The following is a 20,788-nucleotide window of genomic DNA, read 5'->3' as shown; positions in this document are numbered from 1 at the left end:
TTGTATAACAGAGAAGTCATACATGTATAACATGATTTTTATAGTTCATAATTGGCAATATTTGAGTCGGTTATAGTTCCAGAGACCAAATTCAAATAGTCCTGGTCTTATGCTTAAAACACCCCATTTTTTGTTGTGCAGTATTTATGCTTTCACCTGAACTATCTAAAGTGAGTTGGACAACATTTACCCCCTGTACAATGTTGGTGCTAACCAGGTCACTAACTGTGTTTTAGAGCAGGTTTACTTTGCCTGTCAATGACGCCTCCCGGCCATTGATTTGCACTCACGGCCTGCGCAGAAGACACACACTCGCATCGATTAGCTGTCTGTATTCCATTCCTCAGAAATCAATGCTGTTTGTGGCTTTGCCAGTCCACAATGATATAGTTTTTTCGAAAAGTGATTGGGATTAAAGACCGCATTCTAATATTGTTTGAAGTGACTGAGGCTTAACGCGCAGTGGGAGGGTCTATTTTTAATTAAGTGGGCGGAGCCTGTGATACACTCGCTCTTGATAACGTCGACTCATCACTGATAAATAATATGTTGTCGCGCGGCTGTTGTTGTTTATACCAACAGAAGCTCAGTGATTCATGATGGCACATAGTGAGTAAGCGCACTTGCGCCCAAAATCAACAAACAACGCGGCTGTTCTCATTTAGACCCAATTGAAGCTCCACCGCTTGGTGATGGAATGACCTGTTAGACAAAATCTGTTCAACATTTACTCTAACTGTGCCTTCATATGTTTTTCATCTGCTATAAATGGATTTGTTTGCTATGGAACCGTATATATTCCACTGTTAGTTCAAGGTAGCTTCAAGTTTTTGTGGAGAAATCTATATATGTGTTTTAATAAAGTGTTTGGCTTTTCCACGCAGTTACCGCAAGCTCCTTTAGGGGGCAGTGTAGCTTCACCTTGATTTCCCGTTTTGATAGTGAAGCATTGTGGACCTCAGCCCAGATGTGATCAACTGGAAAAAAAGAAGTGCACCTACTCTGAGCTACAAGGACGACACAAACCTGGCAGAGGCCCCCTGCGCTCCCTCCTGCCCTGCCTTATGCCCACCTGCGTGCCCATCTGCAGAAGAGCCCCACCAGTTGTTCTGTTTGTGTGCCAGAGTGAATCAAGCCCATCGGCTCCATTCCCAGGTGTGTATCTGGCTGTTTCCCCTCTTTTCAGCCTCCCTTGAGAACATACCACTAGCTTTTCTAGAGGAAACCATTGATGATCAGACGTCCAAAAGTCCACCTGCTCTATTGTGGATTGTGTGCTGCCCAGTATTTTGGTTACAAGCAAACCTTTTGAAGAATAGTTTTTTTCCTAAATCGGATGTCATCAGAGAAGCAGAGGTTTTTATTTTATTGATTTATTTACAGTTATTTAATCTGGAAGTCTCACCTGATATATCTGCAGTATAAAGTGAGATTTCTGAGAGCTGTTGTTGCATATCTTGTTTTTTCCCCTAAAAACAAAATGCTTTTAATTTCATAGACTTTTAATGTTTTCTAGGCTTTCTATTAAAGTATATTAGGTAGATTTAAAAACCTTTAAGTCTACCTAATATTAAGTTTAATATTTTAGATCTCTTGAGGACCATAGCCGGTCTGGTGAAAGGTGTTTTTTTTTTTCTCAAAAACTAGACTTTTTTTTTTTTTTTTTGCAGTTTTTTGCCTCATTCGCTATTTAATTATGAGGCTTAAATACTGCATTTTAGTGACATTTTAAACACTATTTATAGCTGGATTTGCTTGTCAAAAGGTCAGCATAAGCAGACTTTTTGAAGTACTAAAAATATTTTCTAAATATTTAGAATAAAGAAATGAAAAACTTATTTTCAAAATACAAATTTATTGCATCATATATCATAAGAAAAAATAGAAATCTGTATATTTATTAGGCAAATAACAACCTGCCCAGCACATTAGACTTTCCTCAGTCAGAATTAAACCATTGGAATAAAATAAATAAATAAATAACATAATAATAATAATGAGCTTCACGATTTCTATAGCCTTTTTTGTAAGAAAAAGTGCATTTGAAAATTCAAGGATGACAACTATAGCCGAAATAGTTTTCAAATTATTTTTTATATGGGCGGTATTTGGTTCTTCAAATATTTTATTGGTCAGTTTTTGTTTTTAGGAATAAGGTCCAAAATCTAAAATAAATCACTTGTAAAATGTTTTCTCCATTTCAAAATATAACTTGTGAAAAATTGGCCTTGGCCAAAACTGATCACGTCGTTCTGAAGCGAATAGTTATTTTCACTATTTATTATGGCATAGCAGTCAAAATATGACAAATGAACTCATCATGGAAGAAATTCTAGACCTTTGTCAGTGAGTATTGGGTCTTCCGAACCCCCTTAGCTACGGTTCGGCTCTTGATGTTGTGCAGAGCACTTTTTTTTTTTCTTATAGTGCATGCTGTTGATTTAATCTGTTACCAATTAATTTGTGCACTTTTTTACTATGTCATTTTTAATCAAAATATTGTTTGCAATAATCTGCTGGAACCATACCAGAATTGAATCAGTTGCAATCATGCTTGCATGTTGATCTGTGTCCAACAATGAATAACCCAGCCTACATTTCTTTTCAATTTATTTATTTAAAATTACATTAAACATCTTTCGGTTAGAATTTTCTATTAAGAAGCTCCTTCAGTGTTTTGTTTTTACTCACAGATATTTGACCTTTACAAACTAAGTAGAGGAAATAAGCCGAAGATGGTTTTCAAGTCAGAGAAAGTGCACAGTAAGAAATTTTATTAAAGATGTCTAATGGACATCCAAACTTAGTCGTCTTGGCAAAAAAAAAAAAAACATTGGAAATATTTGGTCTGCTAGTGAAAATCTAATAGACACTGAATAGGCCAAAACTATTTGACAACTGGTCTAGTTTTGGGCTATTTTTAGATGTCTATTAGATTTTTCACTGACAGTGCAAGTTTAGCTTTGTTTTAGCCAAGCTGTCTACGTGTAGATGTCTATCAGATGTCTCTTAAACACAAAATTGCTTGCTGGGCGGTACCTTAGTCACACATGCGTTTTATGTACTCGTTTCCCACAGATTTGAATGGTAGTTTGAAGAGATTTATCAACTAGAACAAACATTTGCGTAGGTAATATGTTTGAATTTTTCAGAGGAAGTTAATTTTGGCCTGATTTTGTCTAAAGGATGTCACAATTGTTCGTTCTTCGATTTTGCTTAATGGCCTTTAATGTGGGGATTTTCTTTGCTAGCTAATGCAAAAGTGCTGCTTTGAAAACCATCAAAGCAGACCACTCTAACTAGCTTGGCCAGGCAGAGACACCAACTAAAGCACCTTAGACTGTTTTATTTTCATGAGGGGAATAGTGGAAACTTCTAAAATGTGGCAATTATTTCATTTTTGTTTATTTAAAAATCGATGAATGTTCGGCTGTGCATGGCAAATAAAATAAATGAGCAGCCAAGACTGATATCCCCAAGCTAATGACAATTAAATACAACTATCTAAAAAGCTCATCTGGTGAAATAGTACATTAAATGATAATAATTCCTTCGTGTAGGAGCTTTGGAGCACATATGGTCATGCTAAACCGTTTCTATACATGCATTCTTTCCTGAAATACTAATGAGTGGTTAAAAGCATGCTTTTAATAGATTGCTTTTCCTGCTTTATAGTTACAGATGAACATCCCTTGTGGGAAACGTGCCACATTTAGCATCTCTACATATCCACACGTGCTTCCAGAGTGATGATGCATGTCGTGTCTTGTGTGAAAGGTAAACATAAGTTCTGGTAGTCCGGTCATAAAGGGTTGATGATTTAACGAGAGGTGCATCGATCTAACCCTTATTTCATTTAGAATTTTTAATCAATAGTCATGGCTGGAGGGAGATAATAAAAACGAGGCTAATTAATGAGACTGGTAATGGGCAGGATCTCCACAGTGGATCATTCATGTTTGAGGACCCAGCTGTTCTAATGGACGGGCTTGCTAAGCTTTGATACCGAGAAATGGAGGAAGCTGAAAAACAGGACCTTGGCTGCTCCGAGTGATACTTGACCTTGAGTAATGTCATACTTTATGAACTGTGCCGAAGTAAAACTCTGCTTCACCAACTGCGATGCCTCTCAAAATCAGTGTCTGAAAAAAACGAGGAGATTGAGAAAAATTAGCTGTAATTTTTGAAGCTGGAACTTTCAAAAAGTCATAAATGGGTGCTTATTGAATGTGACATTGATTAGCCGAGGGAGCAGTGGAGAAAGATGACGGACTTTCATTAATTATACAATTTTATGACATTCAGAAATGCGCTGATGAAAAAGGTATAATTTATTTGATTGAATGGGTAACATTTTCCTTTTTTATTTGTAATGGGTGGATTATAAATCATCTAAATAAACGTTCCCCTTTTGTTTATTTATTTTCAGGTAGATGAAGCTTTTAATTCCTCTTAACAACCCAGGGCCGGAGTGGGACTCCTTTTCAGCCCTGGAGTTTCAAGCCTCAGACCGGCCCACCGGAGTTTACGACTGACAATATTAAAATAAGGTCATTTCCAATTCAGTTTCTAATTACACTATCACGTCTTTTTTTGTTGTTGAGAAAACAGCTGCTTTAGAACTTCAAATGTTCAACAACCCTACGAGTATTATATGTCTTAACAATAAAAAAAATTACATACTCAAACCAGGATCAAAGCCGGGTCGGCGGGGTCTTAATCTAACGTGCTAACCACTTTACCACAACAGTTGTATAGAGAAAGGTGCCTCATCTGAGTTATATCATCATTAACCTGCAGGCTGGTTAAATATAAAAAGAGCAGAGCTGCGGTAAAATAATGAATAAGAAGACTGTGGTCAAGTAAATTAAAAAATTTATTTAAAAAGTGTGACTGCTGAGAGCAACAGATTCTGGAGCTAGGGGCACCGGCCCTCGCGGCCAAAAAATGGACCGGCCCACCGGGAATTCTCCCGATTAGCCAATCCGGGCCTGCAACAACCAGAGGCACAGTTCTACTTACGCAATTTGATTTGAAGTCTGGCCATGTACTGTAATTAAGACATGGCTCACACAGAACTTAAAATTGTATTATTTATTCTCTCTCATATTGTACTAAAATCATCTGATTTTCTATTTTTCTTTTGAAAGGATGTTTCTTTAGTTACATTTGGTGACGATTTCCCCAATTAGTTACAAATGCACAATGATCAGAGAGGTTTAGAGGCGTCCAGGGGATGTCCTGTACTGAGCCATGGGCTTCCTGGGGAATCATTACCCATTTTTCTACATCAGCAATGGTTCAAGCTTTAAGCCTTTTTTTTTTTGTATTGCATGAAATCTTTCAGTCTGAGCATGAATTGGCAAGGTTTACATTCAACCTTCTTTTTATGCTCCACTAAAGAAAAGCAAATGGAAATTTACTAAATTGAAATATTTTAGGTCAATGGGCTCAAACTCAAGTCCTGGAGGGCCACAGCTCTGCTCACTTTAGCTCTAACCACCTCCAACTCACACCTGCTTAATAGTCTTGAACACCTTGATTAGTTGGATCAGCTGTGTTTGATTAGGATTGGAGGAAAACTGTGCAGAACTGCGGCCCTCCAGGAATTGCGTTTGAGACTTCTGTTTTAGGTGACCTATCATTTTAAAAGAGAAAAGTATTTTGAATAAGCTGCCATTTTTAAAATAGTTTTACAGTCCGTTTTCTGTATTTAAAAGTAACCGTAACATCACAAGAGCGCTGAAACCTTTTTTGGTCAAAGGTTTCCTGCCATTGCAAGAGTGACCTCCCATCTGTTGAGTTGTGTCTGAGGGGAACTTGTCTGTCCTTGCTGGGTAACAAATGACCCTGACACACCAGAGACTCTGGGCTTGCACCTGCTTAACTTTTCTCACCCGTCTGTCTCCCATTGCGCCAGACTGACAAAGCTCAGGGCCCAGTGGGTTCCAGATGATACCTTTCGGACCGAGTGGTGCTAGCAGGCAAGAGCAGCTTACGCTGGCTTTGGCAGCATCTGTCTGCTCTGGGGTTGGTACAGCCCTTGGGGGATGATAGACTTGCTTATAAATAACCCTGAAATAAATTAAAAGAGATAAAGAGGCTCCTGTTGCCGAGGAGATGGAGAGCTCTCAGCTTTGGCCGGAGGGCACGGCAGGGGTGTCGGGACAGGGCGATATGGTCGAGAGGGAGCGGGAGGTATAATTGAAACATTGCACCATGCCAGAGTGGCCTTTGGTGTGATTGATACCGATTTAGAGTACTCCTGTTCGCCCGGGCTCCAGGGGATTTACCTGAGGCAGAGGAGGGAAGGGGGGATGCTTAGGTGGCTCATCCGGGTTTGGCAGAAAATTGGTGCCATCCATCAAGTACCAGATTTAACGAACGCTGAAACCGGGCTGCCCGGCAAAGGATTCTTATTTAAGGCAGTGAACCAGGAAACGTGCGAGGGGCATGGACTGGTGCGGGTCTATCAATCAGCTAGTCAGCTCCTTTATTCAACAAGCGAACGACAGCCCCTGAGGCCAGCGCATGGGGTTCCGGCTTGTTGGCCTTGCAACACTCTCCCTGAAGGGAAGTGGTGGGAAGTGAATGCGAAAGAGAGGTAGAGAGAGTTTTGGGGAGAAGGACAAGAAGAGGAGAGGCATCAGGGCTTGGCCGTGTCTCCTGATGAGCTAGCATGCTTCATCTTTCTTGCGCGTGGACCTGGAACTGTGGCTTGATGGGATTTTCAGCACTGTGGCCTCGATGCCTCACTGCCGAATAGTCGGGGGCCTAAGGCCAGGCGCTCGAGCTCTGCGGTAAGGCACTGATGCCCTCGCTGACTCTCTGACTCCCTTAACACTGCACCACCTTTGCCTGAACTTGCAGAAGAAAATCCAGAGCGCACGATTTAATAGCTCTGCAAGAGTGAGAAATGAAATGCAACTTCACATTTTCTACGGTCATAGAATGGCAAAGCATGACCGTAACCCTGGGTCTAAAACTCAAATTACCTGGGGGTCTGAAACCAGCCTACATCAGGGTCCAGCTGAACAGATACAAGTGTTTTTACAATCATGAGGTTTAAGTATATAAAGTTTTTTTGCTGCAGTTGTTTCGTTGTCAATGCACAGACATACTTTATATGAAACAATATAAAAGTAAATATTTGCAAAAGTGGTGAAACTTTTTGTCACTAAGGAATAAAAGGACATACCCACTCTCAAAAATTAAGTCACTGTTACCTTTTCAAAATATTAAGTCTAAAAGTACATATTAGTGCCTAAGGTGTCTGTAGAAGGACAAAAGAAAATTATCTTTTGAAAATTTTTCCCAGAGACCTTTTTTATTTAATTTTTGAGAGTGCACAATAAAGGTAGTTCCTTTTTTAAGGGGCAAAGTTGTCGTTTTTATAGTACCATTTCTGTGATAATCTCTTTACCCCTAAAGTATAGAGTAATTTTTGTCTAACTGCACAGATACAACTGATTTTACCACAACAGTGACAGTTTTTTTTTCTCAATTTTAGAGTGCATAAAATATAAATTAAGGGTACATGTTACTTCTCTAAGGTACTAAAATGCATACTTTAGAGGTAGATAAGGCACCTTTTAAAGGTAGCTCCAAATAAATGGTAACTTTGTTAGTACAGTTTACCTTAAGTGAAGTTTATTTATAAACTAATTTCGTGAGGATCACGTGCTTATGATTACTTGCAGCTGGCCCAGCATTATTCAATTATAATTCACCAATCAGACGATTCCTAAGCCACTATAACCTCCTTAGACCCCGCCCATTGACTTGTGTCCTCTGTTATGGACTTTGCGTTTTCATGAATTTTTTATTTTTTGAGCTACTCTGTCAAGTCCTGTTGTACTGTTCGGAGGACATCCTGGGCTTTCTAGTGAAATGTCATTTTATTGGCTGGAATGCTAGGAACCACTTCTTATACTGCTTCGAAAATGGCCGACATACAAAAAAGCACAATTCATAGGAAGGAGATAGGAGAAATGTAGCTTTTTAAATGTTTTTTACTATTAATATTACTACATGTATATTTGTTTATTAAAGTGTCAGGAACAATGCATTTAGCTTTTTAAAGCTGTTAACTTGTTTGTGTTTCAAAATATCATCCTTTTTTAAATGTCCACTATAGTGGAAACCAGGACCATCTTAATGTAATTAATGACATTAAGTTCTGCCTCCTACAACATTAATTTTTAGGAGGCAGAACTGAAGCAGAGGATTCTTTATGAAATAGTTGAGGGAGACTCTGATTTAGAGTCTGAGAATGAGAGACAATTAAAGAATGACAATCAATTTTAAATCACTTTTATGTTAAATTTGTTTTGGATTAACATCACTTTTTTGAGTTTGGCTCTCTTTCAGACTAAACTGTTTCAGGAATTTCAATACAAAAGGAAACATTTTTGTTTTGTTTTTGTTACATTAATTTTGGATTAAAGGTGCAGTAGGTGATTGTCTTCAGAAGCATTTTTTTGTTGTGCTGGCTGAAAGTCTCTTCACAGTCTAATAGTAATGATTTAAGTAAATGACCTAAATGTATTTATATGTATTTTTATATTTTGGGAAAGGCATAAAACTAAAAAATGTTCATCCAATAAATAGAGTCGGGCTGACATCTCTCATAATTCCAATAAGTAGCCCAATTTGTCTGTCAGCAAATGCAGATTTAAACAACTGCGCAGTCATTTGTATGCAGCTCCGCCGACTGCTGTGCGTTCATGAGAGGGAGCCCGCGCACGCTCTCGATCGGTAAAAACCTGCTGAATCAAAACTTTTTAAAAACCTAAATCAATATTGGAGTTACCTTTGCACGCTGGAGAAAGGATGACACAATGTCGGAAGGATTTCTCTTAGACAGGTAATGTTCTGTTTTAAAACTGTTTTAGCTTCACGCAAAGCTGATGTAACGTTAGATGTTGTTACAAATGGGTTATATCTTCACAGAAGTGTTGTTCAGCTACTAAAATCTTTCGATGAAAGATTGATAAGACTATTTTCAGTTTCACAAGGGACCTTTTACAGCATCGATAATGTAGATTTTAATTTAGTTTAACAACAAAACATCGTAAATACCGCTATTCCGCCTAGTCTCTCCCTATATTGTTTACCATGCAACTCTAATATTCACTCTGAAATTGCATGTCAGTTTGGCTTGCATACCGCCGGACAAGCACTAGTCGCTTTTAACACATGAGAGAGGATTCTTTTGCTGTGCTTGTGTTTAAGGAGGCGTGGCTCTAGATGGTATAGGGAAGGGACTGTGATTCAGAGATTTATGCTAAGCTGTTAGCATTGTGGAAGATCACCTTCTGCACCTTTAATATCCCTTTACAGCCATTTCCTGTACAGTTTTGTTGTCTAAGTGGCGGTCATTTGAACTAAAATGGTCCTGGTCCACTACAGTGGACATGCTATAAAATAAAAACAAAATGTAAAAACTCTAAATTGTAGAATTCTTTGTTACCCAAAGGATGTAGGAAGTCACAGAAAAAAAAAGAAAAAAGAAAAAAAAATTTATTTGGGTCTCAGGTGGATAAATAGCCTAAGTTCCATATAACAGCCATCTTTGTTTGGAAGAATCCCCCATTCCACCCCTACTACTGCTCCTTTCCTATATCGGTGGCCCAGTGGTTAGCACTGTTGGCTTACAGCAAGAATGTCACTGGTTCTAGTCCTTACCAAGCCAGCTGACATTTCTGTGCGGAGTTTACATGTTCTCGCCGTGCTTATGTGGGTTTTTCCGCAGGTTCCCCAGTTTCCTCCCACCGACAAAAACATGCAACTTAAGTTAATTGACTAATCCAAATCAGCACCATAGACATGCTCCTAGTAAGTAGTTATCTCTTAAGAGCAATCACTATCTGTTCATTAGTTACTACAGCAGGGGAGTTCTTGAGATCTACCTGAGCTCCAACTCCCCTCTTGCCTTGCAAACGGAAGAGAGCCCCGGGCTCGAGGATCTTATGAGCTAAGGGCTCTCTCCTGGGGCAGCATGCAAACAAGCTTTATAATCAATCATCAGCTAAGTGTGAACTCTTGAAGTTTTGTAAAGTTTGTCCTCATAATCGTTAGTCAGCCTTTTCACTCCACTACTCCTCCTACATACAATGAAACTTTCGGAATGCAGTTAGTTCCTTGTGTTTACTTTAAGACTGCAATTCATGAATTACCCACAACAGCAACAGATTTTTTTATTAGTTTGTATTTATTCCATTTGGACTTTTTGTTTTCAAATTCAGTTAGTTATAATAAGATCTTTAGAGGTAGATTTACTAGTTGTTATTAGTTTCTATATTTTAAAATTGCTTAGTTTTAATTTAGTTTTGTATTAGTTTCAGAATTACTGTAGTTAGTTTTTTTCCCCAAAATTAAGATATTTGATTGGAGCAAGATTCAAAATCATCAGAATAAACATTGTATAATACACTCAACCATACATTTTTTGAAAAGTATTTCAGAGGACACATGACCACTATCATTCTCAAATTCAAATACAACAGTTCACAAGATAGCAGCCTTAAATACAATATGTGTGCAAGGCAGCTTCTGAGGTTAGATACATAGTAGTGATGGTAAGTTCAGATCTTTAATGCGAACCAGATCTTTTGTGACAATCCTTCCAAGTTTGGGCTCAACATACCAAAAATATGTAGTCAGCATTCATAATTTCAATCAGTTTAAACATCATTATGATTTGACAAATTTCTTAATATTAAGTTTTGCAACCCAACTGAAGCATGATTCACTTCATCAAATTCCATTACCATTTTCTGTAAACGTACGTTTCACCAGATCCTCTCATTTAAGCCCTCAGTTTATCCGCACTGCCGTTTTGTATGCACACAATACAGTTTCAGTTAGTTCTAGTTTTTTTTTTTAAATACTCTCTTTTATTTTTATTTCAGTTAATGAAAAATATAATTTTTTTTTTTTTGTTAACTATAATAGCCTTCAACAGCACATTTATCAATAGAGTGTTAGAATATGGTTAAAGTACTGATTTATTAATGTCGACTTTATGAGGGTATTGATGAGACATTCAGCTGAATGAAATGCAGACTGACGTTAAGAGGACAACATGCACGCCTTGTGGCTCGGGGCAGAATATGGACCTGCTTTATTTTCTTTCCCCCCTTTGTCCCTGGTTCACTCTACTTCCTTCATTCCTTGAGAAGGTTACACTTTTTTTTCCTTCTATTTATCTATTGTATAGATTTTTCCACCATCTTCTATTCAAATAAAATGCCGCCCACTATGAAATCGTGGAGTAAACATGGTTTCACAGCTTAGCCTGAAAGGCGGGAAGGAGGCGAGCAAGGAGAGATGGAGAGGGCGGTGCACTTGCAGACACACAAAATCAATGCTGATCAATGTTTTATATCACCAAGATGCTGCTCCTCTCGACCTGCTCCAGCTGGAAAAAAACACCTCCCAATCACCTATCCTACACGAGGGCGTCAGGTCCCTTTGCTGTTTTACCCAGAGCTCAATATCCCGCTCCACCCTCAATCAAGAGGGAGAAAAGAGGCCAACGTTAAGAAGCTGAGGATGTTCAACAGGCATGTCAAAGGTTTTTAGAAGTTATAATTGATATTAAAGATTGTTTAAGAACATGTCGTGATTCACTAAGACCAGTGATTAGATTGTGTTTAGATGAATGAAGCATCGCAAAGGCTGATCATGCTAGTCATACATGGCAATAGCTGCTTTTCCACTATTGTGCTAAATCATTCTAAGACCAGTCAGGTATGGTTTCAGTTGTGGTTTTATATGCGTTTTGAATTTCACAGCACAATTACAAATTGTTCGCAGAAGTTAATGTTTTTGGTAATGATACCTTTATCATCTGATTGTAAACTAATTGTAAACACCTGTGGAAAATAATATGTAAATGTGTATGATGTTTTCAGTTCGCTCAAATTACTGTTGCTTGCTCTTGGCCTGGCATACAACATTTTTTTGGGAATTTTTCAACCTAGGATCATTGGAAAAATGTGCCCAGGACTACATTTTTGAGAACATATAAGCAGTAGCGGTTCTAAGGAGGGTTCCAGGGGGGGCCGGTGCCCTCGTGTCAACAAGTTTGGCCCCCCCTCTGGCCCCCCTAAATTTGGACGTGTATTTTTGTGTCTAAATGCTACGGAGAAGTGAGATCAGCCATCAGTGGGGCGTGCTCTCTGTGTTGCGTGCACTCGCTCTGTCTGCTTTCGCGTGCTTTCGCTCTGTCAGTTACGGTGCTGCACGCATCATTTTCCTGCATACGTCAGAAGTTAACCCCCGAATTGACATAGGTAATAAGATTCAATTTCAGTCATGTTCATGTGAAAAACTATCAAAATGTCCAGTTATTAGCATTCTGTTTTCAATAGCGATTTTAACACTTTGAATAGAGGAAGTCCTCGGCTATGCAGAGGCTATTATTAATCAGAGATTGAGTGTGAGTTAAATAGCTTTACATTAGGAAATGCAGTCACGAACTTACAAACAGTCACCAAGCTGGAGAACAGATGAAACACAGTGATCCAGTTTAGTTTTCAGTCACTCTCATGTAAAAGTCATATTCAACCCATTTAGTTTTGCCTTCATTCGTTTTTGATTTCAGTCGTGACATAAAGCACGAATCTATAACACATGATTTATTTACAACACATTTTTAAACATAATAGTTTAACTTACTAATTTCTAATAACTACTTTTATCTTTCCCATGGTGACAGTCAGTGCATAATATTTTACTAGTTATTTAGCAAGATCGTTGTATTCATATTAAAGTACCTTTAAGTATTCTATAGTTTTTGATTAAAATAAAAGTGTAATTTAAAGACTTCACTAGGCTATGTTAACTAGGAAAGTTGGAATAATTAGTCAAGTTATTGTTTAACTGGTTTGTTGTATAGACAATCAAAAAATACACAGTAAATATTTCTTAAAAGGAGGCTAATTTTATTTAATTTTTTATTTATTTTTAAAATCAAAAACGGCTTTTATTCAAGAAATAAACTGTAAAAAAAGACTTATTATGAATCCAGAAGAATGATTTGTGTTTAAAGGAAATACTGTGAAAATCTGGGTTTGATTTAGATCACTTGGAAAACATTACTGTATTTGAAATTAATGGAAGGGCAAAAATGGATTTCAACTGCATCTTGTTGGCATTTTTTTCAGTTGGCATTTTATGTGTGGAGTTTGCGTGTTTTCCCCGTGTTGGCGTGGGTTTCCTCTGTGTGCTCCAGTTTCCCCCCACCAGTCCAAAAACATGTGGTATAGGTAAATTGGGTAAGCTAAATTGTCTGTGGTGTATGGGTGTTTCCTAGTGATGGGTTGCAGCTGGAAGGACATCTGCTGCCTAAAACATGCTGGATAAGTTGGCGGCCCCAGATTAATAAAGGGACTAGGCCAAAAAAAATTGAAAAAAAATTGAAATTGAAAATATAGGCTAGTGTCATTTCGAAATGACGTAAAACACAAACCGTGGTGAATACAACACACGAAAAAAAAAAACAAACGGCTCGCGATTAGAATGAACAGCAAATCAGCCAGCAGAGGATCAATAACAGACTTTTATTGGTCATTTTTGTAAATTGCACGTCTTTCATACCTGTTAAGTTTCATGCCAGTAACGTTACTCTCTCTCTCTCTCTCCCTTTGTGTGTCTTAAAGAGCCACTGAGCTTACACTGTATTTCTGACGGCAGAACCGTGAACTAGGAGAACGTTTTTCTCGTATTTCTGATGCACTTGAACCACATGTGACAGATTATAGCAGCTTTAACAGACACATTTCTAAGTTGTGTGTCACCAAAACACTCTGTTATCCATTAAAAACGTTATTGAAGCCCATTTTCGGAGCGCAAATTACCAGTTGTACACGCTGTAAACGGAAGTTTTTAGCATTCTACCACAAGACGCTGGTCGCTATGGCGCCCTCCATGCAGCAGCCATGAAAAAGGTCTATAAGACAAATATGTTCCCTGGACCATGTCTTGTTGCATTTTTTTCACAATTCCCCTAGAGGGCGTTGTATACATTTCTCAATACTCAAATACTTTACTGGGGCATGTTTTCTTATATGTGCCAAATCCACCAGAGGCCGCTGTGTACATTTCTGTAAACAGTAACGTCCTTTTTGTGTACGTCCATGAGAGAAGTCAGCTTGTCATTGCGCATAATATATCAGCTTTATGTCAATAAACTCAACCAATAGAGTATTCAAAGCCAACAAGAGGAGAAAAGCCGTTGTGTCTGTATGCTTTACTGCAACATTACACTGCTTTTTTGATGTTTTGTTTCAGGTTTCTTGAACCATCCTGAGCCCTACCTGAACTGTGGTCTGCTCCACCTGCTAAGTCTGGCATAGTTTGCGGTGAGTTACCAAGTGCCAGTCACACTGGAAAAGCCATCCCTACGGAGGTAAGCAGTCAGCAGTACCACCCCGGCGCATTTATTTTAGACACAAAGGCCGCATTTACACTGCTATGTTCAAGTGACTCAATTCAGATTTTTTTTCTCCCATGTGGCACAGATTGAATACGGCCCATGTACGTGTAAGCAGGAACAAATCACATAGATTCCAATTTACTCAAATCAGATTCAGGCCTTAATATGTGGAAATTTAGCCAATATGAATTGGATCTGTGTTCTTGTGTCTGCAGTGTAAGCAGGCAGATCGGATTTTCACCTGTTAATGCGAGTCACACAGCATTAAAAATAGTAGCGAATGACGTCAAGTCTGATGCCTTTTTTTTTTTTTTTTTTTTTCAGGACAGACTTCACTCCCAAACCTTAAATTTCATACACGAGGACTTAAAAAGCGTTTTGTTGGAATATCATGCTAATTCCATGCGTGTTCAAGAGAAAAGGTCAGGAGAGGTTTTTCTTCAATGCCAAAAATCGTAACAATTTATTAGATACAAATGAATAATTCGATGACAGAGCTCTGGGTTACATTACCCCAATGCAATACAAGAATTACATTCAAGAGGTTCGCAACTAACATATATTTCCTGACTTCAGCATATATACACCACCGATCTTAACAGGTGGAGTTTTGGTGTAACGTCACTTGTCAGTCATTGTTCAGTCCTCCATTGGCCGCCCCTTCGGCATACTTCCTCTTTTTCTATGAATTCTCTGCCCAACAACAAAGTGTACATCTTTCTGTGTTCTGTGTTCAGTTTTAACACCTCTCTTCAGACAGGAAGTTTCTGCAGAGCTGAATTTAATTTTGGACCCGCATCTATCTACTTCTGCAAAAATGCTAATTAGTATGCACAGCACTCACCCACAACATTAGAAGTTCAGTTAATATATGACCCTTACATGACCAATACAAATGATTGTTTGATTAAAAGAAAAGAGACAAAAAATAATAAAAAATGGTTCCTATTATTCAATAATTTATATTGTCATATAGCACAAGTATTTAAGCAAGTTAACGAGAGCGAGAGAGCGCAGTGTTCATCATGTAACCAACATAAACTAATATAAAACTAGTGCATGCATCACGCCCATCAAACAAAATTGGATACATTTACAAAATCGGAATTGACCATCAATATCTGCAGTGTAAATGCAGCCAAAATGCAGACATATGTATCAATGAGCAAATATTTCTCAGTTCTCAAAATGGTACACCTTGACACATTTTCCCAATGAGCCTGTGTTGTAAAGAGCAATGGAAAAAAAATCAGTTTAGTGTACACCTTTGATATGTAAACTCACACATATAAATATTTTATGCTCTTGTTTTTATAAGCTTGGTGTCAGTAGGATATTTTTTCTTTCTATAGATACCGGCCACTTAATTAGGTACACTTTACTAGTACCAAGTTGGACCCCCTTTTGCACGTAGAACTGCCTTAATCCTTTGTGGCATAGATTCAACAAGGTACTGGAAATATTCCTGAGATTTTGGTCCATATTGTCATAATAGCATCTCGCAGTTGCGGCAGATTTGCCGGCTGCACATCCATGAAACAAATTTCCTGGTCCTCCATATCCCAAAGGTGCTCTATTGGATATCTATATTGGACATCTGGTGACTGTGAAGGCCATTTGAGTACAATGAACTCATTGTCATGTTCAAGAAACCAGTCTGAGATGATTCTTGCTTTGGCATGGCATGTTATCCTGCTGAAAGAAGCCTACAAACATGGGTACACTGTGGTCATAAAGGCATGGACATGGTCAGCAACAATACTCTGGTAGGCTGTGATGTTGACACGATGCTCGGTTGTAACAAGTGGTTATTTGAGTTACTGTTGCCTTTCTGTCAATTGGAACCAGTCTGGCCATTCTCCTCGGACCTCTGGCATCAACAAGGCATCTGCTCCCACAGAATTGCCGCTCTCTGGATATTTTCTCTTTTTCCTACCATTCTCTGTAAACCCTAGAGATGGTTGTGTGTGTACGTCCCAGTAGATCAGCAGTTTCTGAAACACTCAGATTTATATACATTTTTATACCCTCTCAAAAAAAAAACACATTTTCACATGCACAAAGATGACTTTGCTTTATCTTGTTTTTTATTTGCAGCATGCATCCATTTTTTTAAGGGCACATGCAGCTTTAAAGTGCATTCTCTTATGCTCTGTTTTTGAACACATCTTAGTTATGCGCATCATATTAGCATATTCAGTTGATAACCCTATCAATATAAACTAACTTTTATGGCACTACCTTATTATTCTTTTATGATCGTCCTTTGGTGAAGGAGTTTGCCCTTATCTGTTAACAAGTGCAAACACACACACACGCGCACGGCAAGGAGGGAGGGAACGTGATTGGTTTTGGCGATACAGGGAAAACATGTATTGCATTCGCAGATAGAGTTGGAGTATCCAGTAAGGAATATTACAGACCAAAAAGATAAGGTGTAGCACAATTTGTGTAGCGCCGCAAGCTTCTCTGTTAACACCCATAAATAAATAAATAAACAAAAGATCCAAGATATCCCATGTAATTTTCTGCCCTGCCTGTGTTAAAGAGATGGAGCGTGCGCGTTGTGTAAATGGCCCAATATACTAGCAAGACACTAAAATCCAATACCGTCTTCTCCCCTCACACAGTAAACAGTATTTTTTAAAAGCATGACCAGCAAACACAGAGACAAGCAAATTTAATCCAGAGTTTTTTAACAGGTCTGAGTGGATCGATACCACAATCCCTTAGACGCGCAGAGCATTTCTAAAGCGACAACAACAGCAGGAAATAATGATACTTGGGGGGGAAAAAAAAGGAGCAACTGTCAGAATAGAGGCTGGCACATCGGTGATGGTGTCTGTTCTCTCTAATTAATTTTCTCAGAAATGGAGACAAAGTGTGCCAGAGTTTTATTTCCATGCCCGGCACAAGAAGCTAATGAGTTTCCTACTGAGCAAAGCTGAAGATAACCAGGAAGGGGGGCTGGGAACACATGCATACCATTCCAACTTAATGTGCTTCACAAATGAATTTGCTATCAGCTCAACTTGTGCCATAATGGTGATTTTATAGCTGCTGGAGCTTCAGCGGTGGTGAATTGTGTCGCGGATGGTGCCCAAGAGATAAAAACCTCAGGTTGCTTGTGAAACAATGCAAATGGGGAAATGTGCGAGCGCTCTGTGAATATTGGTTTTGCTAGGGTTTTCTGTAGTTGTGTGCGGGCCAAACTTTTAGAATGGGAAACACAGACATTCATAAGTATTTAAAGAGAGAGTTTATTCAGAATTCAGTTTATATTCAGTAAATTTAACTTGTGTTTGTTCCCCCCTGAAAGTCATAACGAACTTGGCATAGTTTACCATGGGCAATATTATTATACATTGGTTTAAGTGCTTTTGCATTTTTATTTGTTATTTGTTCATTGTCATTGTATAATTTCTGTGCATGTGTGTTCCACAGAAGAAATTAAATCACATTGTGTCTGGAACCATGTACATTAGAGTATATATTTGCCTTTTTTATTATTCGAAATGAACTAGGGTCCGTTCTTCGCCCCAACCCCCCCCCCCCCCCCCCCTTTGGTTTTTTCTTTAAGTATTTCCCAATGATGTTTACTAGAGAAAGGAAATATTCACAGTATGTCTGATAAAATTTTCACTTCTGGAGACAGTCTTATTTGTTTTATTTTGGGCAGAATAAAAGCATTTTTAATAAAAAAAAGAAAAAAAAAACATTTTAAGGTCAGTATTATTAGCCCCTTTAAGCTGTATTTTTTTTTCGATAGTCTACATAACAAACCATCGTTATACAGTAACTTGCCTAATTACCCTAAACTGCCTTGTTAACCTAATTACCTAGTTAAGCCTTTAAATGTCACTTTAAGCTGTATAGAAGTGTCTTAAATAATAATATCTAGTAAAATATTATTTATTGTCATCATGGCAAAGATAAAATAAATCAGGTATTAGAAATGAGTTATTAAAACTATTATGTTTGGAAATGTGCTGAAAAAAATCTCTCCGTTTTAAAGAAATTGGGGAAAAATAAACAGAGGAGCTTGTAGTTCTGACTTCAACTTTATTTTAAATAGATTTTAAAGTTGGCTTAATATGACATTAAGATCTGCCTTTTCCCCATATTGTGACACACATGCAATTTAAAATTTTCTCCTTTATTTTTTTAAAATACTTGATAGTTGGAAGATTGTTGTTGCTAACAAAATGAAGGATGCTTGATGAATGGTTGAAAGCATGGAAGAAATGAGACCTGCTCTGATAGCAGAAGTGAAGATTGCATGTCCAGAAGTGAACAAAAGTTGTTTTAAGGAGGGAGACAAGGTTATGCCATTTGATTAAAGATTAAAGATTATGATAAAAATTATGAATAAAAATTTAATGAATTGCACAGTTTTATACATAGAAAAATAAGAGTAGATTTACATTTCACAATGACTTTTACTTGTAAATATAATCAAACATTGGAAATATATATATTTTATTTTATTACTTTCATTAAATAATATTTTCAGGATAAAATCTGGATGTTAACATGAAGTAATAATAATAAATTATAACAGTAAAATAATAAATATATTTACACATTATACATTATTATTATTATTATTATTATTAATATATATATATATATATATATATATATATATATATATGTATATATATGTATATATATATATGTATATATATATGTATGTGTATATATATGTATATATGTGTATATATATGTATGTGTATATATATGTGTGTATATATATATATATATATATATATATATATATATATATATATATATATATATATATATATATATATATATATATATATATATATATATATATATATATATTCAATACATTTTTAACAATGCTTTAAAGCATTTAAAATTTATATATTTTAAATACTATCATTTGCTTTTTAACATGTTTAAATGTGAATTAAAGTACAAAATAAATCTGTTAATCATAAGCAACTGTCACTTCAGGAAATGTATTAACCTCTCAACTAATATTGATTTATTTAAAAAAAAATTACAGATGTTTTAAAGCATCAGGTTTTGAGTGAATAAACTTTTAGTAAAGCAATAGAAATCTACCAGGTGTGATTCAAATACCTGTAAATCAATCTTCACCTTACTCTTCACCCAAATACTTAAGATTTTTTTTGAGTAAATCATGACAATTTTTATTACAAATTATTAGTGTTATTCATTATAGAAAGATGATACATGTTGTATTCCTCCCTAAAAATGCCTAGTGGTTGCTTTTGTTTCCATCCCAGTTGCAGCCCCATGCAGTTCCCTCACTCCCTCTTCCACTTCCTGTGGCGAAACTTTCTGTAGCCAGACCTTGATTTATGTCTCTGGCTTTGCAGGCCAAACAAAGGTTCAACGGCGCAGGGGATCGATGGGCAAGTCGTGGAATAAAAGGCAACAGACTCAGCAATGACTTGAGCGCTGCATACTGAGTGAGTGTCTCTCAGCTCTCTTCAACTGAGACGCCCTCCATGGGCAAATGCTGATTAGATGAGGCCTTAATAAGCACTCGGGAAACACTCAGATTTAATGAATGACTCAGTCCTTCTGATGGCTGACATGTGTTTTTATATTATTATGATATCTAATAAGACCACAGATCAGCAGCATTTTCCAGTATTATTTTATGTATTTCTACCATTGCCAACAAGTCTACAGATTACTTGCTTTTATTTACAAACTAAGGTTGCGTTTTACTAGATGCTAGTTTTAATCCATCTTTGTCACTACAGATTTTAATATACTACTAGTTTCATAGAGAAGTATTACATTTAGGGACAGGCACCAAAATTATTTTGATCCTACCAATCAGATTGTTTTGTTTAAATGGGGAACTAGCTCATTTAACCAAAGTTAAGCGTGGGGTACCTCAAGGTTCTGTTTTAGGCCTTTTTTTCTTAATACAATGCTGGACAATTCTTGTCGCCTATCCAAGTTTTTAAGTTTTTTTATTTGTTTATTAAACTTTTACAGATATAACGAAGTATTTTTACAAAGAAATTTAAACCAATATTATTCCCTCTTAACAAGTTGAAATTACATAGATCTAACTAAGAAAAAAATTATAAAATACAGTTTTTATTAAATAATTATAATAATATATTGAATAATATTTAATGTTATTTATTTATAATAATATTTATTAGTTATAATTATTTATAATTAAATTATAAATTATAAAATAAATAAATAAAAACAAATAAATAAGTAAATTCCAAAATAAATATTTATTAATTAAAAATGAAACATCTGTACAGAATACACATATACTTTTAATAACCTTATTATAAAAAACAAATGAATCCTCAGGTA

At 36.8% G+C, this 20,788-nt stretch overlaps 1 long non-coding RNA gene across 1 annotated transcript; it reads left to right on the top strand.

Moving 5' to 3' along the window:
• The first annotated feature begins 776 nt into the window (after window positions 1–776).
• On the top strand, window positions 777–18,137 carry LOC141379815 (uncharacterized). Its single transcript, XR_012396646.1, has 3 exons — window positions 777–1,155; window positions 4,430–4,550; window positions 14,299–18,137. It is a non-coding gene; the product is annotated as an uncharacterized lncRNA (long non-coding RNA).
• The last annotated feature ends 2,651 nt before the right edge of the window (window positions 18,138–20,788 follow it).

This window comes from Danio rerio, chromosome 21, assembly GCF_049306965.1.
Source record: "Danio rerio strain Tuebingen ecotype United States chromosome 21, GRCz12tu, whole genome shotgun sequence".
Classification (NCBI taxonomy): Eukaryota; Metazoa; Chordata; class Actinopteri; order Cypriniformes; family Danionidae; genus Danio; species Danio rerio.
This window is presented reverse-complemented; position numbering and strand designations above follow the sequence as displayed.